The sequence below is a fragment of the Pelodiscus sinensis genome, chromosome 21, assembly GCF_052426305.1.
Source record: "Pelodiscus sinensis isolate ZL-2025 chromosome 21, ASM5242630v1, whole genome shotgun sequence".
Taxonomy (NCBI): domain Eukaryota; kingdom Metazoa; phylum Chordata; order Testudines; family Trionychidae; genus Pelodiscus; species Pelodiscus sinensis.
The window spans coordinates 20,484,677-20,510,653 of NC_143072.1; the positions used below are offsets into that span (position 1 = coordinate 20,484,677).

General features: G+C 44.1%; 1 long non-coding RNA gene across 1 annotated transcript; it reads right to left on the reverse strand.

The window, feature by feature from the left end:
- Positions 1–874: 874 nt before the first annotated feature.
- On the reverse strand, positions 875–25,358 carry LOC142819251 (uncharacterized). Its single transcript, XR_016347669.1, has 4 exons — positions 23,989–25,358; positions 22,986–23,168; positions 3,965–4,035; positions 875–1,585 (listed from the first exon to the last, which is right to left on the reverse strand). It is a non-coding gene; the product is annotated as an uncharacterized LOC142819251 (long non-coding RNA).
- Positions 25,359–25,977: the final 619 nt, after the last annotated feature.

The following is a 25,977-nucleotide window of genomic DNA, read 5'->3' on the forward strand; positions in this document are numbered from 1 at the left end:
CCAGACTAAAAAGGGGATGTAATTCAGATTCCCTGCTAAACTTATAGAGGAAGCATACTCACATTCTTGTGGAAATAGAGTCCTAGGCAAACGGGATGAAGGTATCGTACATTGTTCCAGTGCTCCAGCAATAGGTCCCTAATCCCCCCCACAGTCGGCCTCTATTTTGGAAGTGGTTTTGCTCAGTGGCAGAATGTGGCCTTTCAGTTAGGCTCTGATCCATCTCCTACTGTAGTCATTGATCTAAATTCTTTCCACTGAGTTTAGTGGAAAGTGGATCAGCCCCCTTATGGCCTGATTCTGATCTCCTTTATGTAGTAGGAAGAGGGCCTGACCACTACTTTAGCTACTAATACTAGGCACTACTAATACTAGGCCTCTGATACAAGGGCTTATGTTTCAGGTAGGGTTGCCAGATGGTTGAAACAAAAATACCGAACACCTCCCTCCCCCCCACCAAAAAAAGAACCCACCGGAAAAAAATTATGTTGAAGGGGGAAAAAAAGGGGCGGGGGGAGAGAGAGAGCAAAAGGGGAAAAAAAGGACTCCAAGGACTTATTAAGCCAAAAATAAAAAAATAAAAACAGCATTAAAACAACATAAGTGCAGGGATAGGAACAGCATGGGGTCAGAGGTCAGGGGCTAGGGGTATTGGGGGCCAGGAGAGGTTCGGGGGGTGGGGAGGCCGGGCGCTGAGTGTTTGTAGGGTTGCCAGGTGCCTGGCATTTTCACCTCCTGGCCGGGGAAAAATTCAGAAAATACCAGACATCTCAGGTGTCCGGTATTCTCTGAATTTTTTTACCAGACAGAAGCCGAAAATACCGGACTGTCCGGGTGAATACCAGACACCTGGCAACCCTAGTTTCAAGCCCTCTTCCTACTACACCTTACACTGGTGTGAATCAGGAGTAACTTCATTAAGGTCAATTGGACCTGGTTCCCCACTGTCCTGTACTTTGTGTAGGCATTTACACCTCGCCTTAGTGCACGGTAACTAACATGAGTTAACATCTGACCTTAAATCCATTATCTAGACAAAGCCTACATTTTCCCTACTAGTGCAGCATTGCAAGGTTTGGTAACAACTACTGGCATTTATTTTTTTAAGTACTACAGAACATTATGTGGGATAGATCGAAAGACAAAGAAATAGTAAGTGTATCTTATTAAGTGTTTGTACAGTTCCTAACACAAAGGGGCCCTGATGGTGAGGGGGGTCACTAGGAAACTGTCTGATACACATAACTGGTAAGTAGAAGGGAGAAAGAGAATAAGAGAGGGGAGAAATTTTTTAATGGAGTTTGCCAACAGACATGGGTGCTAGGCCATCTTTTGAAATCAGTGGAGCTACACCAATTTACACCAGCCGAGAATCCGGCCCAAGAAATACAGTTAGGCCTAACCTTATCCTGGCATCCTTGTCAACTTCTCTTCAGTAGCAAACTTCCACTCTGGAGTCTTTTCTTCGCACACATCCCCAATGCATTGTCTCAATCACAATATTTTGGTTCTCAACGGTAATTGGCAGCAGAGTCTTATTATCACTTATCCTGAAAGCCCGAATCCTTCATTCCTAATGATTCTCCTGTTGTGCACAATTTATGTCCATTAGTTCAACAGTGTAATTAATTTTCTTTTTAAATATTCCCCCCCCCCCCCCCCCAAAGTCTGGAGAAACAAACAGCACTTAAGCCAGAAAGAGCCACTATATTGTGAAAAATCCAAAGGAAGCAAAGGAACTAATTACTGGTGACATGTAGCTATGAACTGCAGTCCCAGGTGTCTCTAGGGTATACAGCAACAGACTAAAATTCTCCTTATAAGCATTTTAAATAGACAATGATACTAATGAACTTAATGGCATCACTATCCAAGGACAGCGCCAACCCATTGCTACCTTATATTTTGCAGAAATCGCTTCTCTTTAAATAGTGCACCCCTGCTTTGAACTGTAATGGTTTCTAAAGTGTCTTAGCACACAAAGGCAAAATCTTTTTTGAAACAGGGTGGAATTGGTTGGTGATTATCACTGAAAAGCTGGCAGCCACCAGCTAACCTTCTAACAATGAAATATGGGAATTTACCTTCATGCTTCAATGCTTGCTATTCAGCTGTCTACTAGGGTCTAAATCAATGGCTCTACCCCCTCCACTCAAGGTTTCTCTTTCAAACGCTGCAGATATGACCTTAAGTTCATCATCTAAACAATGCAGTTCACGTTTAATTTCATTAATCTAAGATCTTCCATAAAATTGCAATATGGCACCATACCTTTCAAGTACCTTCATTAAAATCCATGTTATTTCTAAATCCTATGCATATCTATGAGGTCATACGGTGTTTTATTAAAATAGGTTTTTGAACGGCTCAGCTCTTTTATCATCAATTGTCATAAGGTAGTTCACAATAAAAAAAAATAAAACCTCCCCTTATCATTTAGACTAGGAACAGCTGACCCATCTCAGTAAATTACCCCTTCCCAATTTTCAGCCCTCTTCCAGGATTTTTTATTTGGAGGGAAAAGCAATCTTACTAAAATCTTCTCTCGTTCATGAATTTTCTGTTCTTTATTAGAGACAATGTGGTTGCCCTTTTGAAATTAACTATTCCATGCAAAACTAGAGGCAAGAAAAAGGTAGCTTATTTCCGGGATCTGCCATGCAATCATTTCACAGCATTATGTTCTCTGACTACACTTTGGAGTTTCCTGCTATTTTTGTAATAACACATTGACACAAACTATATACTTGTATGTTGCATCCCTTTCACCTGACCTTTTGTCTGTTTTGTTTATTTAGAATTTGAGCTCTATAAGGCCAAAGATTGTTTTTATTATGTTTGTCCAATGAGGCGCAATGATCTCTTATCCTGATTGGAGCTATAGGTACTATCCTAATACAAACAAATAAATTAATAATAAAAATAAATAAACTCATCTCTCTAATATAACTGCATAAAGTCCCGTCCCTATAGCCTGGTTCTGCAAAGACTTATGTGTATGCTTAACGGTACATTCAGGAGTAATCCAACTGATGTTCCGCACATACGGAAGCCTTTGCACAATTGGTGTCTAAGCTCCAACAACTTGTTCCTGATACTCATATATTTAGGTCATAGGAGAGCAAACTCATGATGCTGGTTGACTTACCTGTGAGTGCATGTAATGTTTTTAGACCATCCACAGAATACATAGCCACCATAAGAACGGCCATAATGGGTCAGACCAAAGGCCCATCTAGCCCAGTGCCCTGTTTTCCAACAGTGGCCAATGCCAGATGCCCCAGAGGGAGGGAGTGAACAGAACAGGGAATCATCAAGTGATCCCTCCCATGTCACCTATTCCCAGCCTCTGACAAACAGAGGGTCGGGACACCATTCCTACCCATCCTGGCTAATAGCCATTGATGGACCTAACCTCCATGAATTTATCTAGTTCTTTTTTTTAACCCTGTTCAGTCTTGGTCTTCCCAACATCCTCTGGCAAGGAATTCCACAGGTTGACTGCACTGTGTAAAGAAAAACTTCCTTTTGTTTGTTTTACTTCAGTGTTTCTTAAACTGTGTCCTTTGGCACACCGGTGTGCCGCGAGGCAGTCGGAGGTGTGCCACGGAGAATAGAATTCAAAATGGCTGCCCTTAAAGGGGCAGGTGACCTTTTTTTCTTTTCTCTCAATAACTTCCCCCGGCCCTTTTGTCCCCTCAATAACTCCCCCCCCCCAACCTTTTTTTTCCCTGAACAAAAAAATTCTCAGACTTAAAAAGTTTAAGAAACACTGTTCTACCTATTAATTTCATTTGGTGACCCCTAGTTCTTATAGTATGAGAACAAGTAAATAACTTTTCCTTATTCACTTTCTCCACACCAATCATGCCTTCACTAGACAAGCTATAATTTGGTCGGTTTTTGGGTCAACTGCAGTTGCAAGAACACAGCTCCCAGCAGCTTACACCGGAGTTTTACCTACCTATTCAAGGCCAGAATGTGGGTCATCTTTGTATCATCATTAAGGACTTTTTTCACATCTCATTATGTTACCTATGAAAAGAGGGGAAACAACATGCCTTTTTTCATTTGCTACATTCCAATAATGCATCAATACAATAGGTTCACAATGATGCCACGAAAGCCTCCCATTATACAGAAAAAATTCAGAACAATAGCAAGCCTTCTTAAAATCAGAGAGACTTCTACATCATGGGAATTTTAGGCAAAAAGACTGTGAGAACAAAGTAAGAGTAATATTTATAAAAGTGCCTAAGTGATTTAGGAGCCAAAATCCCATTTTTCAAAAATTATTTAGGCACTAAGGAGCCAGATTTTCCAAGGTCCTTAGGTATCTAAAGATGCAGACAGGTGCCTACTGGGATTTTCAAGAACATCAGGGCATCTAGCTCTTAATGCTTTTGAATCTCCCTCTAGGGCTACGTCTAGACAATATCCCTCTTTCGAAAGAGGGATGTAAATTAGACATATAGAAATTGCAAATGAAGCTGGGATTTGAATTTCCCATGCTTCATTTGCATAATAGCGGCCATGCATTCTTTCGAAAAAGGGCTTTTCGAAAGTGAAACTGCCATCTAGATGCGGTTCTTTAAAAAAAACCCCTCTTTTTCAAAAGATCCTGTAAACCTCATTTTTTGAGGGGTACAGTATCTTTTGAAAAAGGGGTTTTTGTTCAAAAGAACCCCGTCTAGATGGCTGTTTCACTTTTGAAAAGCCCTTTTTCGAAAGACCACGCAGACGCCATTATGCAAATGAAGCGCAGGAAATTTAAATCCCGGCTTCATTTGCGATTTCAATATGTCTAATTTACATCCCTCTTTCAAAAGAAGGATGTAGTTTAGACATGCGCTAGATGCCTATTTATATCTTTGAGTGCTTAAATACTGTTGAACGTCTCTAATCCGGCACCCCTCAGGACCTGACCATGGCTGAATCAGAGAATTTGCCGGACCACAGGAGGTCAATATGATCTATCAGCATTCCCAACACTTCCACTGCTCACTGGGCTCTTAGAAGACACTGAGGGGTAAATTAAAGCTAAATAACAGCACAGAACACTGAGAGAGCCAAGACTGGTGGCTGTAAACCAGGGGTGGGGAACCTAAAGCCCAAAAGCTAGATGGGGCCCCCAGCTTACCTGGATCTGGCCCCCAAGGCTCAGGGCTTCCCCCCTGCCCCTCTGCCTCCCACTAGTGCTGGTGCAAACAAAATCCACTAGTCTGGTATGCAAGAGGAATGTGGTGAGTGTCTTTCTCCTTCTCAGTCGGGGGCCACATCAGTGAGGGTTTGGGGTTTATTTGGGGGTGGTTTTTTTGCTTCCCACTTGTGTGCAGCCCCTGACTGATTTTTCTGTGGGTCAGCAGCCCCTGACTCAAAAAAGGTTCCCCACCTCTGCTGCAAACAAACTTTATGGCCATGGGAAACTTGGCCACACCCATGATAAGTGAACATCCAGCTAACTAAAATCATGATGGACCACGGATGTTGCTGGACCAGTTTGCCAGCTACTTCCTACAGCAAACTGTTCCATGGGATGGAGAGAAGTCTCCCCACAGCAGCTATGTGCCCCCTCCCCACGGCTGCAGGAGTGGGCAGGGATGAAAGAGACAGTGTCTGGGATCCCACAAACGAGTAAGATTTCTCCTTGGATGCCTAAAATTGGTGAGTATGTAAATGAGAAATTAGGCCAATTCTGGCAAGGAACACTCTCTGGCAGTGGGTAACAAGTGAAGTCTATCTCCGTCAGCGCCGACACCAGCAGCGCCGATGCAGGTCCGGGCATGTGCCTTACATCGGGCTCTCTGATCTTCTTCATGGAAGCGTCGCTTGATCTCAAAGTGTCAGGCACCGTTCTTGACGGTGGTCCTCCAGGTTACCTGCCTCTCCCAGGTGTCAGCGTCAATGCTGCACTTTCCCAAGGTGCTCGTCAGGACATCCCTGTAGCGTTTCCTCTGCCCGCCACAAGACCTCGTCGCGGTCCACAGCTGAGCATAGAAAATCAGTTCAGGCAAGCATATGTCAGGCATCCTGACCACGTGACCAGACCATCGTAGCTGCCTGTGGGCAATTGTTGCCTTGATGCTGCGGGAATCAGCCTCTGTGAGGACACTAGCGTTGGTCCGTCTGTCCTGCCACATCAGTGGCAAGAAAGAGACAGTGGGGACTCAACAGTCCACGGACAGCACTGGCTACTGCAGCCTCATAGGTGTGACGGGGAGAGCAGTTCTACAATACGAGAATTTGACTCACCCTTCTCATTTTTCTGACAGAGAAGTCAGAACCAAAGCAGTGAGATCAGAGAATGACTCTGAAAATGACGACAAACTACAGGAAGCAATAATTTTCAGTTGATCCTCAGATCAGGGTTATGGCATTAAAAAAACCCAGATATTATTTTCCACTCTTTAAACAGAGCTGATTCAAAACCACATAACTTTTTTGCAAACAAAAAACCAAAAATGTTTTTGTTCCACTGTTTTGAACAGGGCTAATTTTTCACATGAGCATGAAATATTTCTTCCTAAAATTATCAGTTGTTTTAGAGTGAAATTTTTACTGTTATTGTTTTCTTTTGTAGGCTTTCCTCCTTTTCTTTCTTTTGCTTTATTGCCCCTGAAAGGATGCTGGGAAAAACAAAAACAGTAAAAAGGCAAAAGAAGAGGAAAAAAGCCCAAACCAAAAAACAAAAAATAGAAAAATGTTCATTTCATTGAAAAATCTGGATACCTTTTGCAAAAGCTTTAGAACAAGCCCATTGTTAATGGAAAACATATTTCAACTGAACATTTTTGACCAACTCTATTTTTAAAATAGCGATAAGGTGTCCCAAATAGCCATTAGTCGGGTATGGGAAAATATACCATGCATCTTGGTCTCAGCCCTGCCGTTGTTACTGAAGCAAAACTTGCACTGATTTCCATAGTTTTCCCTGAGTAAAGGTTGCATGACCGGACTGCACTGAAACTGTGATCCTTGCCTGAGTATAGTGACAAGTTCCAGAGGGGAAATAGTATAACTGTTTAAAAAGTTAACTGATAAGCCTGGGCTTGTCGGTTACCATTAATGGTTACATGCCAGCTCCCGGCCCTGCTCCCGGGGAGGTGGCTGCCACTCCATACCGCTGCCTCTTTATCAGAGACCAGAGACTGCTGCTTCTGTATCAGAGGCAGCAGCATGGGATGGCAGCTGGCTCCCCAGGAGTAGGTCTGCAGACTGGAGCCAGTGTGCCCTGGGAGCTGGCTTAAAAGCTGGCTCCCTGCATGCACTGGCTCCCAGGGATCTGGCTGCTGCCCCACACTATGGGCTCAGCAGTATAAAGCTTTCACTACAGAACCTGCAGTGCAGCCAGCTCCCCGAGAGTGGATCCAGCCAGCTCTGCTCCTGGGGAAGCGGCCATGCTGTGGGCACTGCATTATAAGCTTTATATTGCAGAGCCCTGAGCATGTACCAAATTAACCACTTTTTAACATTCCTAGGTCATTGGTATCTGCAAAGACAATGAGGAGTCCTGTGGCACCTTAAAGACTAACACATTTATTTGGGCATAAGCTTACATGGGTAAAGACCACTTCATCAGATGCAGTTGCAGATAGGTCTGATGAAGTAGGTCTTTGCCCAGAAAAACTAATGCTCAAATAAACCTGTTAGCAGGAGTAGCCCGAGGCAGGCTGCGGCAGCTGGCACCCCAGGCAGAACGCGCGATCGGCGCCCCCGCCTGCACAGCCGTCAATGGGCTGTCAATGGGGTGACATCATCATTGGGTGCCCCGGGTGCCCCATGATGTCATCATTGGGTGCCATTGAAGGTGGCACCGTAGGTGACGGCCGAGTCGGCCTATAGCCATGGTCCACCCCTGCCTGTTAGTTTTTCAGGTGCCACAAGACTCCTCTTTGTTTTTTCCGGAGTAGGCGCTATAGATTCAGCCCTTGCATTTGAATTAATTCTCAGAAATGTTTTCCCTCAAATACAGCAGGGATGCTGGGATGCCTCCAGTTAAACAATGATACTCAAAGCTTGTGGAGCAGTCATTCACTGGAGCACAGTGGTGAATCTGGCCCTTACAGGTCACATTTGCAAAAGAGTGCGGTTTTGAAAAAAGCTGCGCTCCCGTGTAGGTGCTCAATCAAGGTTCACATTTTCCAAAGCACCCAGCAACTACCATTGCTACACCGATGGCCACTCATTTGGAGCCTCAGTGAGAAGTGAACTCTGAAAAAAATGACACATACTTGGGGGGTTTTAAAGGAAAAAAAGTACAGTGACATTTTTCATGGCAAAATAAAAAAATCCACGGTATTCCCAATTTGTAAGAGGCCTGTAAAAAGAAAAGCAATGCATTGACAAGCGATCTAGAGACCACCCTACTCCTTGTGGCTTAGGTCCATAATAATCCATTGTATTATCTTGCTTCTGTGACTATCGGGCAAGAGACACTGAGACTAGATGTCATTTGTGACAAAGCACCCACAGTTCATATTAGCGGATTACTTCAACCTCGCGTTCCCTCATTCCTCCATAAAAAAGTACTCCGGCTGCGGTACTGCGGTGCTGTGTACCATTACTCTGAAGAAGCAATTACAGCAAACAGTGAGGAACTAAAGACAGGTCACCTAAATGAACTGAGGGAAAAGTACACGAGAAAACAAGAAAATGTCTTCATCACTTTTCAGGCTTCAAATTGGAAAAACAGGGATCAATACCGCAGAACTTCATTTAATGGTGTGAAAAAACAATCCAACACGAGACAGGCAGGAATCACTTATTATAAAACAAACAAGCCAATTAGAACCAAGCAAGAAATACAGATATGTGCAGCCACACCGGCTGTTCCATTGGCCAAATCTTTGAAAGGGGGGAAATGGGGGGGAGTCTTTAAATGAGGATTCTCCACTGTTGTTTTACAAGGTGAGGGCATGTGAAATATGAAACACAAAAAAAAAGGGTTTAATGGGCAGCAATTTACTCCTTTATTTTCTTTTTTTCCTCCATTAATTTTAATGTTCATGAAAACAAGGGCGGGTAGCGCTGGCTAATGCTAATGCTAAGCTGAGCACCAATAGATGTTGCTTAGGCTTTTGCTCTCCCTAAATTTCTGCCAAAGCAATCGCAGGCCTGACTTGCAGAAGAACCGCTAGAAATAAAATAATGTTATTGAGTTATTGTCACATTCCTTATGACTCTGCAATGGCAGCACAACAGAACATCTTGTTCATTGGTCTGTCTAAGGTGCCAAAAGAATGCTCATTGTTTTTAAAGTTACAGACTAACATGGCTACCCCTCTGAGACTTAATTCCAAGAATGGTACATGCTCAGTGACAGGACAAGCCAGGACAAGAGGCTAGAAGGGCTTGTTTCTGGGCCTCAGTCATAGAATCATAGAATCCCAGGGCTGGAAGAGACTTCAGGAGTCATCGAGTCCAACCCCCTGCCCAAAAGCAAGACCAACCTCAACTAAATCATCCCAGCCAGGGCTTTGTCAAGCTGGCACTTAAAAACCTCTAGGAATGGAGATTCTACCACCTCCGTAGGTAACCCATCCCAGTGCTTCCCCACCCTCCCGATGAAACAATTTTTCCTAATATCCAACCTAGACCGCCCCTCGTTGTAACTTGAGACCATTGCTCCTCGTTCTGTTATCTGTCACTACTGAGAACAGCCTCCCTCCATCTTCTTTGGAACCCCCCTTTGGGAAGTTGAAGGCTGCTATCAAATCCCCCTCCCTCTTCTCTTCTATAGTCTAAATAAGCCCAAATCCCTCAGCCTCTCTTTGTCAGTCATGTGCTCCAGCCCCCTAATAATTTTTGTTGCCCCCCCACTGGACTTTCTCCAATGTGTCCACATCCAGAATGTAATGGGGGTCCCAGAATTGGACCCAATAGTGTGGCCTCATCAGTGCCGAATAAGGTGGAATAGTCACTTCCCTAGATCTGCTGGCCATGCTCCTGCTAATGTTCCCCAATATGCCATTAGCCTTCTTGGCTACAAGGGCACCCTGTCCTGTAAACTCAGTCCTATAAACCCAGAACATTTCAAATGGGCATCACTCATCAATTTCAGAGTCCTGGATGACTTTTAAAGCTACTTCTTACGCCAAGTCTAGCCCAGACTTCTCAAAGCATCACTCTGAGTTTTGAAGATTCCACGCCAGAACCACCTGGGATAAACTGCCATAACTCCACAGGAACTATGTGAGTTTAACCAGCTGAGGATCTGTCCCACAGATTGCTATGAGCTCTATTAACTGTGGTGTCCCTAGCTTTTGTTTGTCCTGGGAATGGGCGACTGGGCATGGATCACTTGATGAGTCCCTGTTCTGTTCACTCCCTCCGGGGCACCTGGCATTGGCCACTGTCGGCAGACAGGATACTGGGCTAGATGGATCTTTGCTCTGACCCAGCATGGCCATTCTTATGGTCTTGTGAATGGTGTCCCTGGCCTCTGTTTGTCAGAGGCTGGGAACAGGTGATGAAGAGGCACCTGGAATTGACCACTATTGGAAGACAGGATATTGGACTAGATGGACTTTTGGTCTGACCCAGTATGACCTGTTACAAACTTAGACCAATACCAGCCCTATTCTCTCTCAACAACACACAAGTGGAGAGGTGAAAAGTGCCCCCAGGACACCAATGTGGTCAGTAGTAGACCTGTTCAACCAGGCTCCCAGTCAAGAGCTCAGGTCTGTAGGCCACCCGGCACTTGCTGTCCATGAAAAGTGCCACAATCAAAACTGTGATTACCATTCCCTGTACAATCCAGGGCAATGGAAGGAGCTTTTATTGCAGCACACCACCCGCCTCCAAAGACATAGCAGTGTAACCAAGTACAACCAACAGCCAACGACCTCACAAGAAACCAAAGGCACAAGAAGAGTGCGCAAATCCCTGTGGATAGAACCAGCTCGCTTGGTCACATTAAAACACGATGGGCCTGGTTCGTGCTCCCACCAGCCAGTTCAAATCAGCAGCAACGCCACTGACGTCAATGGAATCACACAAGCATGGGAGCAGAACGCGTTGTGTTAGTCATGACAATGCCAACAAATCAATCCATCTGTGAGGCCCCTTCGCAATGCAGACCTCATTCAACATAGATTTTAACTGACCAGCTTCTGAAAGAAAAGCCTGCTCCGCACTCTAAATCCACGGTGAAGAAGTCTTCATTAAGGGAAAGAGCTGATAGTGGGAAATGTAAACTGGGACAGGGGAAAAAGAAGAAGCTACTGTACTCCAGCGCGTGCGCTGTCAGGGCTATACACCTGAATACAAACAATGTGGCCATGCTGGGATTTTATTACCTTGACTGCCAATTCCCACCGCCACGTTCTGTAGCATATTAAATAGATTAATAGAAGTAACCTAGAGGGAGTATAAAAAGTGCCAATCTTCACTTATGGCCAAGTACCACTGAATGGAAAGAGAAAGAGAGAGAGAGAGAGAGAGAGAGAGAGAGAGAGAGAGAGAGAGAGTCTGGAGCTGACATTTGCAGAAGTAATGTCGTGTTATTAAAACAAATTTGGCATGAGGGAGAAATATGTTTGCTTTGTGATTACTAATGGCTAAGGGAGCATATTCAAAATCAAATATTTGTAAGGCAGCACATTAGCATTCTCCCCTCCCTACAAATAACAACACTGCTTACATTATTTAAACGATGGGACAGGTATTTAAAAGGCATACGAGGGTGTGAGGAAGATGTTAAGCCTAAATCTCAAATCTAACTTTGAATTCCTATTAGTCTTTTTTTAAAAAACAATCTGTAGCCACAATCTCTAGATGCGTTTTCAGAAAACTGCTATGCTTTGCCATTTTTTTTTTTTTTGCCTTTTCCCCCCCTTCCTAAAACATTGGTTGTATTTTCTGCCTTTATTTATTGGACTGCTAAATGGATTATTTCAGTAATAAATCAAGCCCTTTACATTTTTAAGGTATTGTCACTGTTATGAAGTACAGTGTCGGCGTGCCATCAAAATTAAGCTCAGATTGCATTACCACCTATTTTATAGCTACAGAATTACTGGATGGATTTTTTTTCCAGCAATCAAAACACTTTGTGTCTTTCCTTCAAAGCATAGGCTCCCTCACCAGAATCCTCCTGCTGCCCAAATTTATGAAAATTTCATACTGTTTTTTTCATGGGTATCTTCCTATTTACATTTTAAAAGTGAGAATGGTCACTTTTAATCAGCGCTCACATCTAACCCACAAGAAAGAAGTTTTAAATGTGAACAAGAAATATGTCAGCAAAAACACACAGTGGGTTTGATTATTTCTAATAAAAAGGTGTGTAAACTCCACTGAAGTTCGTGCAAATCCCATCTAAAATGGGATCAGAATCAGGCAGTATCAGTTTTAGTCGATTTACATCAAAGGCTACGGGTCCAATTCTGATCTCAGGTGTCATGCCAGGGTCACTTAGCTGAAGATAATTTTAGTTGACCATTGGAGTCAGTAGAATTACCTCAGATGTAAATGAAGCCAATATTACGGTGACAATTCTATTAGAATGAGAGCCTTGCCGTAATACACTGTTGTTGGGAGAACAAATAGGATGTATTTAGATTCAACCAATACCATCTAGATGGTGCTTGGTCCTGCCATGAAGGCAGGGGACTGGACTCGATGACCTCTCAAGATCCCTTCCAGTTCTAGTATTCTATGATTCAATAAATGCTAGACAAATCTCTCTCTAGTTTAGCTCTGAATTTCATTTCTGAAAATTCTCTCCTTTTGGATGGAAATTTTCATTATTTTGTTTCTTTGGGCAAGTTAGTTTTGTAGTTCAGCGACTGGAGTGGGACTCAAGGGGTATGTCTAGACTGTATCCCTCTGTCGGCAGGAGGCATAAGGGATCTGTCGAAAAAGACTTTCTTTCTCGACAGAACCCCCTCGAGACTACCGCTTTTTGCCAACAAAGTGCTGAGTCGGAAAAAATGGTGGCCATTTTATGCAAATTAAGCACGGGATATTTAAATCCCCGCTTCATTTGCAATGTCGACCTGCCTAATCTGTATCCCTCTGCCGACAGAGGGATACAGTCTAGACATACCCAAGGATTCCTGGCTTTAGTTCCTGGGTCTACCACACTTGACCTTGAGAGAATCACTTAATTTCCATGCTCCGTCTGTAAAATGGGAATAATAATACTTCTCCACCTCCCAGAGATCTTCTGGAAGCACATGGACATTCATATCTATGCAGGACCCCAAATATTGAAGTGATAATGGCCATATATTGGTAGGTAGGAAGACAAAAAGCATGAGAAGCAGCAGTGAATCCTTCCGTGCTGCTCCTGCCAAAGAACCGCAGTCTTGAGGAATAAAAGGATAGTTCAGGTTCTGTGCAATGCATAACCCTTTGGCTCCTTGCTAAATCTCCCAACAAGAATACCCACTCAGTTCATGGAAGATAGGGTTTAAAAGAGCCCAGTTAGGGTACGTCTAAACTACATGCCTCCGTTGATGGAGGCATGTAGATTAGTGTATTCGAAAAAGGGAAATGAAGCCGCGATTAAAATAATCGCGGCTTCATTTAAATTTAAATGGCTGCCCCGCTCTGCCAACAAACAGCTGATCAGCTGTTTGTCGGCTGATCGGGGCAATCTGGACGCGCTGTGGTCACAAGGAAGCCTTTCTTGATCGGCGCAGGTAAACCTGGTTTCACGAGGCATACCCGCGCCGATCAAGAAAGGCTTCCTTGTGACAGCGGCGCGTCCAGACTGCCCCGATCAGCTGACAAACAGCTAATCAGCTGTTTGTCGGCAGAGCGGGGCAGCCATTTAAATTTAAATTTTATTTCCCTTTGCCGATCTGTCTAATCTACATGCCTCCGTCGACGGAGGCATGTAGTCTAGACACACCCTTAGAGCACCTATGCCAACCCCAGACAGATATTGCGGATTTTAAGGCCTCGGTTTAGAACAGCATCCTTTCTTCAGGAAAGCAGTATGCAAGCATTCACTCTAAGTATCTAGCCCCATTGAAGGCAATAAATCCTATGTATGTGCATAAAGTTAAGCGTGTGCCTAAATGCTTTCTTGAACCCGCACCTAAACAGATATTATACTTAACTTGGACAGAAGGCCAACAGGAAGTGATCATTACTGTCAACTGTATTCATTGTGTTGTGATGTGGAGATGTGTCTACTAGGAAATGAAGTGAGAGCCTCAATTGATTTAATATAGGCCAGTGAATAGCTGGCAGGTGGACATGACTTTCAGTCGTTATTAACCTGGACCCTGCGTGCCAACCACTGGCCTAAATGTCAATGTCTCTTTGTCCTATTATCAGTCCCCTCATCTCTCCAGGCACCGTCATTACAGGGCTTGTTTGGTTTTTAAGCTGATAGCTAGTGATCAAGGGTATGTTTTCTCATTATTTAAAAAGGAGAATTTTGAAAAATCCAAATTCTATTAAACTACTTTTGCTGATTACCTAAATTAGGAACAAAGCGATTTAAAAAAAAAAGGCAATATGAAAAATGTGTCAGAAGCAACTGATATAAAGTATATCACCTGCAAACTCATTCTGTTTTCGAAACCACCTACAGGTTGAACCTCTCTAGTCCGGCACCCTTGGGACCTGACCGGTGTTGACCCAGAGCATTTGCCGAATCACAGCAGGTCAATATTATCTAATGGCTTTCCCAACACTTCCACGGCTCACTGGACTCTTAGGAGACATTTAGGGGTAAATTAGAGCTAAAGAACAGCACAGAACACTGAGAGCCAGGACTGGGGGTTGTAAACAAACTACACGGGACCACAGGAAACTTGGCTACACCCATAATAAGTGGACATCCAGCTAACTGAAATCATGCCAGATCACAGATGTTGCTGGACCAGAGAGTGCTGCACTAGAGAGGTTTAACCTGTACTGGGTCCAATCTTTCTTTTGTCCACACTACTATAGATCAGGAGTAAATCCATAGAGCTAACGTAGAATCAGACCTGTGTGAGAGCACAATCAAGCTCATTCTAAGCCAGATTTTCAAACACGCAAACCTGGCTGGTACCAGCTTTTTTCCGTCTTAGCACCCACAACGAGATAGATTTTTAAGGAGCTTCAGGGGGTAGCCGAGTTAGTCTGTTACAGAAAAAAACAGCAAGCAAATGGTCTGGTAGCACTTTATAGAGTCACAAAACATGTAGATGGTATCATGAGCTTTCGCAGGCACAGCCCACTTCTTCAGATCATGATACCATCTACATGTTTTGTTAGTCTATAAAGTGCTACCAGACCACTTGCTTGCTATAGATTTGTAAGAGAGCTCAGTTCCCATGGCCAGAGTACATGGGCTTTTGTCCGGCAGGACAGGAGACAATGGATGTGGTTCAATTAAGTTGCAGCTTTATTATTAGCTGTCTGGGAGCACAAAGCAGATAAAAGCATTCAGTGCAGGTAATTCCATATCTATTGGGGGCCTTCTGTCAACCCCCACCCCTATCCCATCCTGGTTCTCTGCCCAGAGCTGTAGGAAGTAAGGATGTCGGTACTGTAACACGGCCAGGTTTGGGGCATCATACCCCTGTCGCTGACAGGCTCACTGTTCTCCGAGGGCCCCGCTTCCAGACTTGGGTCTCCCTGGATGTTGTCCCTGCACACAGGGGCTTGGTGGCCGGCTCTGGGTCCCACCCATAGGCCAGCCCTGAGTCCCACTTAGCTGCTGGCCCTGCCATCAGACCCCTCATGCAGGGTCCCGGCTGGCCACTTGGCCCAGGGTCCTAGCCACTGGCCTACATGTGGGATCCTGGCTGCTGGCTCCAGCTCTAAGGGGTTATGAGGGGCATGCCCAGAGGTGGGGGGGGGGGTGCAGCTCAGCACCCCCACTCCAAAAATTGTTCCCATGCCACTGCTCCAGCTCTTACCATCTCCTGTCTCTAAGGGGGGCCCTTAAAGAGCAGGGACTGGCTCCCAGTCATGCTCGTCATGGGAGCCCTAACTCCTCTCCACCATTTCCTCTCCTCCATCAAATATCTCCTTCAAATCCTTCACCAATCCATTTACTCGAACACCGGATCCTCTGCCTACGGCGCACTGGTGCTGGACACCTGCCCCATGCCGCTACAATCAGTTGCAAAGGCACCGCCTCATGCCTGGTCCATGCTCAGCCCCAGCTAAGCCACCCCCTTTGCCTCAGCCAATCTGGTGGTAAGGGAAAAATTCCTTCTCAGCCGCACAAGAAAGAGCAACTCCCGTAAGGCCCATGGCAGATCCGGACCAACGCTGGTGTTGCTCCAATTTGTGCAGGTAAAAGAGAGCTTCTCCTGCCTGGCGGGTACTTATATAATCTCCCTCTCTTCTGGCCAGCTGGGGAGAAAAGGCCTGCTCTACTATGGCAGACTCATTCCATGCCTCTCTCGCCTTTAAATGGTTACACACATGGCCGGCGGGTGAAGGCCCAGCTGAGGTAGGCCAGCCCATCCCTCCCCTTCTGCCTGAGGCCACACCCCTGGAACCAAGCCCCACCCACCCCAAGTTCGATCCTTCCTGGCCACCCAGAGGGCTGGAGTTGCCATGATGCAGCCTCGACCCCACCCTTCCTTGGCGGTCAGGCATATAGGCAATTTTGGGAAGGCTGTGCCTTCTCTTGCCTATATTACCGGCTGCCCGTGGGTACATACCTTCACACCTTCCTCCAGCGAGCCAGACAGAGTCCTTACCACCGCCCCCGCTGAATGTGCAGTGCAGTCACTACAAAAGTTCTCAACACTCAGCCCCCTACTGCGTTCAGCTGATACGCGCGGCCCTGTTTTCAGAAGGGTTCCGTATGCAGCCATTGTGCTAAGCTCTTCTGACAGGCTGGCTAAATGGGAGCTGACCCCTTTACCAAATCTTGGCCCAGCTGTTGGGGGTTAACCCTCAGAAAATTCTGGCCTCTGGGTACACTTCCCTCTCAGTGTTGCTGTGGATGCGTTAGAAGAGTGACTACCATGTAGTACATACAGTACACTGAATCTTTATGGGTCTGGAATCCAATTCTGGATCATGTCACAGACCTGCAGCAGGTTTCCTTCATCTTCCTGTGCTGTCCAAGTAGCTGGTAAACTGAGAGTCTGGAATCTGATGTATAATTTGAGCCTTCTTTCCCCTCCCCCCCCTCCCCCCTCAGCATTGTCCAATTATCTACAGCTTCAATTCTACGGTAAAGAGTGTAAGATGCTGAACTGAAAACCCGGATCCCAGCACTCCAAAATCAGACAACATTCAGGTCTAGACCCAAATTATACAGCTTGTCCCATGACTATGTAAGGGGACAAATGCCCAGGCAGGTGGAGTCCTAACCAAGTAGGCCGTCTCAGAGCCACCTCAAGGGAGAAACCACAACTTAACTACAAAACTTTCAGTTGAGCTTTTGCTAAGCACCAAGTGGACCAACTCTGAACTCAGAGCCTTTTAGTAAAAGAAAAAAAAAGATACCATGGTGCATCCCATAAAGAAAACAACTATTTTTGTCTTGAAAGTTGTATTGTTCATTAAAGACACCTCACATGACCAAGCTGCTCAAGGAGTTAAATGTATTAAGCAATTTACAATTAATATAGAACTCATTCCAGAGATATCTACCAGAGAGTACAACAGGGCAATTAACCCACTAATACACTAGGCTATTACATCGCTATGTCTCTTATTTTAGCCTGAGGTGATTTGAAACGCATTGGATTAAAGGATATTACAGGAGATAGCATGAAAAATAGCTTAATGTAATGAGCCATCCCGTGATGTCTGCTATTAAAGATGATTTGCAGTTGAAAACTACAACATACAGTAGTTCAGCCATTTAGTAACATGAGTATATTTAACCCTTTTCTATACTGAATTTGTTAGCTAAATCAGGATGGTGGTTTCTCCCTCCCTTACCCCACCTTCAGTCCCTTTATCGGAGGATTATCAAACACACCTCATTAAAGTACAATAGTATCTTTGGGAGATTGGTGCCGGAGGTTGATAGAAAACCAGTAATCTGCTAATAAGTTTTTAAAAAGGAAATCCCCGAGAAAATAAATAAGCTCAGACCAAAGGAGGCTATTTGACTGTCAAGGCATTTGTGAAATGGGAACTTGTAGCAAATTTCTATACTAGCCTTAGGCCTGTTATATCCGTTTCAAATGGGAACTCAAACAGAACCGAGAAACAAAAGCACTGTATCTTATCATCTATCACTATCCATCTTCTTAAGGAAATAATGTTACCTTGCTAGAGGCGGGCTTAGCCGTTTGAACAAGTTCCACCCATTGGAGGAGGCAAGCCCACAGGAGAAGCCATGCCACAAACACCTCTATGCTAATGTGAGGCTGCCTGGAGCAATGGTGAGTCATAGCTCAACCTTATTTGATTTGCCCCTCCCCAAGAAACTGGACCCACATGCTTCATTATGCATAAGGGTGTCTTAAAATACAAAACCCACCTACGGGCCCAGGTCTGTTCTCGTACCAATCACAATCCAGAGTGACTCCAATGGGGAGACAGCGGTGGAACTGAAATCCGGATCTATTTCTTCAAACAGGTGCAGGCTCCTCTGCGCCCACTTCATAAAATCTGGGCATTGTGAGGTTTGAATGATTTCAGATAAAGGATTGGCCTTGTGTAACTGCTAATTTCATCCTTTAATTAGGCTTCACTCTTCTTCCTTTCGTTCATATTGGTTTATTCTCTAAAGTGGATTTAGAGATGAATGTAGATCCATGTAAGTAAAGCACTTAAGGATGTGCTGAAATTTAAGCAGAGGAGAACTGCCACTCATTCAAAAAACACGTCACTGAACAGGCGTAAAAGTTGTGCAGGTTGAACATCTCCAGTCTGGCACTCTCTGGTCCAGCAACATCCGTGGTCTGGCGTGATTTTAGTCAATTGTCCACTTATCAGGGGTATGGCCAACTTTGTTATAAACACTTTGTTATAAAGATGGTTGATAAGCCTTGAGTAGGAACAGGCTTATATAGGGTGTATCAGTCCAGTCAGACATTATTAAGCAGCATTGCAAGTGCTGCTCTATTTATTTGCTTCTGTGAAATAAAAATAGAGAGACCCACTCACTATAATATTGACCTCCCTGGTTCAGCAAATTCTCTATTTCAGCACTGGACAGTTCCCATGGCTGCCGGACTAGAGAGGTTCAACCTGTATTTGGAGAATATTTGGGTTGCCAGCTGGCAATTGTTATAAGGACCCTTACAGCTGCTCACACAAAATGCTAGCTTGCCGTTGCTGAAGAAGAGGAGACTGAAATCTCCATTGCAGTCCAGGTGACTTCACGTACCTCGCCTTAGCAGCGGCTCTCTCTTAGGGGCATGCATGGTTATGGATAGCCAACTCTAAAAGCATCTCCCAAAATGCTGATCTCTTTCTCAGTGATCAAAATAAGCGGTAGGATTGGTGTTAAATACAAATAATTTGGTTCCTCTGAATTAAAATTAAACAGGGACTTCCATTGACCGCTGAGTGATTTACATACATGACTTTGCATACCACACCAATCAGAGCCCTGCACTTAAACGTAAGGATCCACCAACCACCAGGGACTTTCAGACAGGTGGACCCAGAGCTACACAGAGGCAAACGTTTCAGACAAATAGTTTATCTGAAGGAAAATGCAGTTTCAGGTTGACCAAACTATTTGTGAATTCAGGTTGAAATCAACCCAAAATAATGGGGGCGGGGCGTGAAGAATTAGAAAAAGTCCAAACATTTTTTAAATGAAGCGTTGGACTTTTTTGTTTGGAAATGCAGTTTTACTTTAAAAGTGATCTGGATTTAATTTTGCTTTTTAAAAAGGCTACTAAAAACACCCCAAAACTTAACATGTCATTGAACTCAAAACATTTTTCTCCGTTTTTGGTGAGAAAAATGCTAAATGGTTCGAGTCTGATTTAACCCAAACCAAAAACAATTTATGATTTTTCCAGTTCAGCCACCAACCTGAAAATTCAATTATTCACTCAGCTCTACCTAGTGCCTTGGTTTGCTCTATGGGGATAGCTGTTTCCTTGTTGGCTAATGCACTAGACTTTATTTATTTTATTTCTTTAGATTTAAGTAAAAGTGGAAAAAAGATACACCTATAGAATTGTTCTAGGTGCCCAGACACATAATCTTGTAATAGCATAATATATCTAACAACTCCAAAACAACCAAGAATGCAGCAGGAAAAAGGCAACAGTGAATCATCCCACACCATAGAATCATAGAACACTAGAACTGGAAGGTTTGAGAGGTCATCGAGACCAGTTCCCTGCCTCACAAAGACCAAGCACCATCTACATCATCCCTGACAGGTGTCTTTCTAACCTGCTCTTAAATATCCCCAGTGATGGCAGTTAGCAAGTGTTTCCTAATGTTCAACCTAAACCTCCCTTGCTGCAGTGTAAGCCCATTGCTTCTTGTCCTGTCATCAGAGGTCAACGAGAACAATTTTTCTCCCTTGTAGCACCATGAGTGTGTCTAGACTACAGGTTTTTTTTGAAAAAAGTGGTCTTTTTTGAAAAACCTTCCCCTGCCTCTAGACTACTGCCGTGTTCTTTCGAAAGTAAATCGAAAGAACACAGCAGTTTTTTCGACTGCAGAAAACCTCGTTTTGCAAGGAAGAATGCTTTTTTTCGAGAGTGCTCTTTTGAAAAAAAGCGCTATGTAATGCAAACTGTGCTTTTTCGAAAGAGAGCATCCAGACTGCCTGGGTGCTCTCTTTCAAAAAAGCAGCTTGCTTTTTCAAAAGCACTGGTTGTAGTCTAGATGCTCTTTTTTGAGAGAGGCTTTTTTGAAAGTATCTTTCGAAAAAGCCTCTTTCGAAAGAAGCTTGCAGTCTAGATGCAGCCCATTTTAGATACTAAAAAATTGCTAACATGTCCCCTCTCAGACTTCTCTTTTCCTAACTAAACAAACCCAATTTTTTCTGTCTTCCTTCACAGGTCATGTTTTCTAGACCTTTACTCATTTTTGTTGCTCTTCTTTGGACCCTCTCCAATTTCTCCACATCTTTCTTGAAATGTGGTGCCTAGAACTGGACACAACACTCCAGTCGAGACCTAATCACCACAGGGCCCAGAGTAGAGTGGAAGAACGACTTCTCGTGTCTCGTCTCTAGGAACATACTCTAAACTTGCTCAAAAAATCCAATCAAAGATATGGCTTTTGCACAAGACTTGGAACATCACCAGACTCTGGCTACTTCAGTCCAAGGGAGTAAGGCTCAGATCACTGGGGCACTTACAGGGCATGCCCTATCAGGAGCCCCATATATAGGAGACCAGTTTTCAAAGCCACAGCTAAAAGTCGGTTAGCTCCTTGATTCTTTGCCAGTGGCTATTTTTGTACCATGCATCTAAAGAGGATAATGTTTATTGTGCTTCTTTCGCTGGGCATTTCAGTCCTCTTTGGCTTTTGCCAAAGTCAACAGTGTTGAGTCAATAGTGTGACGCTGTTGCAAAGAAAGCAAACATGATTCTAGGATGCATTAACAGGTGTGTTGTGAGCAAGACACGAGAAGTCATTCTCCGCTCTACTCTGCACTGATTAGGCCTCAGTTGGAGTATTGTGTCCAGTTCTGGGCACCAGATTTCAAGAAAGATGTGGATAAATTGGAGAAGGTCCAGAGAAGAACAACAAGAATGATTAAAGGTCTAAAGAACATGACCTATGAAGGAAGACTGAAAGAATTGGGCTTGTTTAGTTTAGAAAAGAAGACTGAGAGGGGACATGATAGCAGTTTTCAGGTATCTAAAAGGGTGTCACAAGGAGGAGGGAGAAAACTTGTTCTTCCTGGCCTCTGAGGATAAAACAAGCAGCAATGCGGTTAAAGTGCAGCAAAGGAGGTTTAGGTTGGACATTAGGAAAAAGTTCCTAACTGTCAGGGTGGTTAAACACTGGAATAAATTACCTAGGGAGGTTGTGGAATCCCCATCTCTGGAGATATTTAAGAGTAGGTTAGATAAATGTCTATCAGGGATGGTCTAGACAGTACTGGGTCCTGCCATGAGGGCAGGGGACTGGACTTGATGACCTCTCGAGGTCCCTTCCAGTCCTAGTATTCTATGATTCTATTGATGTCCCGACACTAGACAGCTCTCCAACTGACCTAACTTTCTCAGGGAAAATATAGTACCAGTAAAATGATGGCCATGTAATATACTAAGAAGTTCTTTCCTCTTATTTCTTCATTATGCCGTTTCTCCTGAACTGAGATAAGCAGCCAGACTGATAAAAGTGTTTAAGTATCTATTATGCATTGGGAGCTAGGTGCCTTATGAGCTTTAACAATCCAACCCTAACTCTTTTATCCTATCCTTCATGTCTGGATATTTTTGTACCTGAGCTGACTTAAATGCCACGAGCCCTATTTAATTTTTTTTAAACAATCTCTGTTTGTGCAGAAGCAGAAATGGTTAAAAATGCCAATTAATTTTCACAAGACACTTTACATCCCTGCCTTCCCTCTCCCTCCCCTTCCCCCCGCCCTTCCCCCCACACACAAACCCTCCTGTGACAATGTTCGGGTTTGCAGCTAAAAATGAAACCAAACACATTCTCAGTTTTTATTTTAAAATTATTTAAAAGCGGAGATGAGGGGGCAGCCTGCTAAAAATATCCAGAAAATGTCAAGCGAAGAGGAACATTTCCTGCAGAAATTTTCATGTTGGTTAAAAATCCATTTCTCAAGTGGGGGAGGGGGCAAAGGGATTTTTAAAAATTTCAACCAGCATGGAGGAACATAGGAATCACGAGATTGGATCAGAGCCATAGTCCACCTAGTCCAGTGGCCGGTCACTGTATAAGAATTCCACAGAACTCTAAAGAGATAACATCATAAAAGGTGGTGATGCTGAGGTGAATTTTTATAGTTAGGTAGTGCGGACAGTTCTTAGGTTTCACACACAAATACAGTCACTTTTTCTTAACTATCGTCGCCCCCGCTCCCACCCCCGCTTCATATGTTCTCTCATCTTATTTTTGGAGGAGGTCCTGTGTCATTAAAATATGAAGGCTCTTACCTCTGCCCTTCAGGCTGCCTCCTTAGCTAGACGTTGCTTTGCCATCTTCACTTGATAAAGCCAATCCTTGCCATCAATGAAGCTCAGTGAATCAGTCAACCAAAGGTGCTGAAGAACAACCAGGCCGGCATACAAGAGATGAACCATCACAGTGGAGAAAACCACAAGGATGTTCTGGTTCCCCTGAAACACATAATTGTCCTACTAGTGCTTTCAACACATGAGATAATCTCGGTTATGCAGCATTTCTATTGGATGCGAGGTAGCCAAAGCACAAGGTCCCTTTCATAATATTGAATAAGGATAACAAACAATACTGAACAGTTTGCATTGACATAGGGCCTTACATCCAAGGATCTCAAACAAAGGATCCTCATAAAACAAGCGAGTAAGTATTATTATCCCCATTTTACAGACTGCCCGCTGGATGAATGCATGACACTCCGTTTTATTGTTATAAGAACACAGCTGCATTTTGCCAATGAAAGGCTATGTCTAGACTGCAGGCTTCTTTTGGAAGAAACTTTTCCGGAAGAGATCTTCTGAAAAAACTTCTTCCAAAAGAGAGCGTCCACGCTGCCAAAGCACATCAAAAAAGCGATCTGCTTTTTCAAAAGATAGCGTCCAGACTCACTGGATGCTATCTCGCATGTAAACTGTGATTACTATGGGTGAAATGGCCACCAGGGCACCTGTGCTTTTTCCTCTTTCCTCTTCTCGTGAAACAACTCCCTCTTCCCTGTCTACACACACCTTTCTCCAAAAGAGCTCTTTCAGAAAAAGGCTTCTTCCTCATAGAAAGAGGTTTACCAATGCAGAAAAACCCCTCTGTAGTGTGGACATACCTTCAGAGGTTAGTGGCTGGCGATGCTATTGCAAAGTGAGGAATAGATCCCCATTACTCTCTGTCCTAGTGCTGCTTCTTAGCTGCCTCCCCTTTCCTGCAATCCATTACCCCACAAGCGCACCCTGCCCCACAGGCTTCAGTAACTAAATCCTCTACCATAATCTGGATGATCTTAATTAAGAGTTTGATTTGTGTTTCATGGGCATGTTTCAACCACCTGGCTTCCAGGGTATTCCTCGGCACCTGAAAAACAAAATAAAATAAAAAGACATTGTTTATAAAAAAAAGAATGAAATGAGGATTTTCATACAAAAACAATACCAGAAATGATTAACAGTAAGGAGTAAAACAAGTTGATCACAACTCTCAGTTTGGGATCAATCCTCTGTAAATCAGGAATAATTTCCTAGATGTCCCTGGGGTTACCCCAGTAAACAGTGGAAGCGTTGATAATGCTGCTAGACAATATTGACCTCCCTTGGTCCGGCAAATTCTCTGGTTCAGCACCAGTCACATCCCGAGGGTGCTGGACTAAAGAGGTACAACCTGTATATATAAAGCCTCTGAAATGAGGATCATCATCATTGATAATGATCCTCATTTCCAGAAAAGGGTTTCTCCTCTGAATAATTTAGAAGGCATATGACTGAAAAGGATGAAGGGGGGGAATAAACTCAGCATAAAAATCTCCTGGGTCAGCGGATCCTGACCTGAGACAATTCTGTATGGAAGTGGAAAAAGGAAAACAAAGCAAACCGCTTCCCCAAGTGAAGCACACACTCAACAGCCTCCATCAAGGTTCTAGGTGGAGGATAATGTTTCTCCATGAAACCTCCTAGGCAGGGTGGGAGCGAGTGTGGGGGAAAGAACTCTTTCTAATCAAAGAACTCGTCACTGTCACTTTGGTGCTAGCAGATGCCATGAGCAATCACGGGGATTCCGTGCCTATGAAATGCATTATTAACAGGTTACATTCATTGCTATCTTCCCCCCCTATTCCCGGCAACACGCTTTCTTTTTTATTTTACTCCAGGCTGTCTATATCCCAAGTGGCAGGGGAACCTGTCATTTCTTATTTTCTTCCAAAGGAACAAGTGATTTTGGAAGAGAGGAGAGGATGACCAGGCCTTTCTGACCTTTTCTCCTTCAATTTCACTCCTTCCTTCTCCTTGAACAAAATGGCAATCACACTAGGTGGAACTGACAAACTCATCTCTGTGTCACACTGTTACATATACAATCGGCACGTCACTTGGCATCAGGCGAAAGAGAGGAGCTATTGACGGTCGTGTGGCCCCGTGATGGGTCTAATCTCTTAGTAGATTTAAGCTTTCCTTCTGCGTCTCATGCTCTTTCGGAGTCTACTACTTAGTGCAGGGTGGGGCTACATAACTGGTGGATGTTGAATTCCATAGTACCAATGAAAAACTGCACTCTCCCTTTTTTGAAGTGTGTTTTTGGCTCATATGTGCATCAGCAAATTTTCCCATGAACAATTTAGACAGCGATCATTTGTGCCTTTCATTGTAAAAGATCACAAAGCACTTCACAGATCTTCATGGACTAAATCTTACCACATCCCTGTGTGGTGGATAAGTGTTGTTACCCCCATTCTACAGATGGAAAACTGAGGCAAAGAGACCTGCCCAACATCACTCAGAGCCAGTGACTGCAATCAGCTAGAACTCAAGAGCTCTGCCCACTATTCCATTGCTTCATCCCAAAGCCACACTCCACTGAAAGCTAAGGTGAGACGGTCATGGGAAAACCCATGTGATGGGCCAGACCCTTCTTCATCCTACCTTCTAGCACAACCATGATGAGAGCTGGGGTACAAAAACAACTCATCACTCTCAAGAGCCTGAGTAAGACACAACATAAACTAGCCGATTCACTTCTTTGAAGCTGCAAAGTTTGGAACTGTGGATCGTTTTTCTCTCCTCCATTCACCCTTACTCCTCTGTAATGCAGAAGGCAGGGTCACAGCGCCGCTCACTGCCCTTCATGAGGAGTCAACGGGTCTACCCAGGAGCGAGGGTGACAGGAGTGGCCCGCCATGGAGTGCCAAGAGAAGGTGAGGGATTAGAGGGAGAGTCACGAGAGCAGATACATCAGAACACGAGTACTTTTTTAAGCACAGAGGCA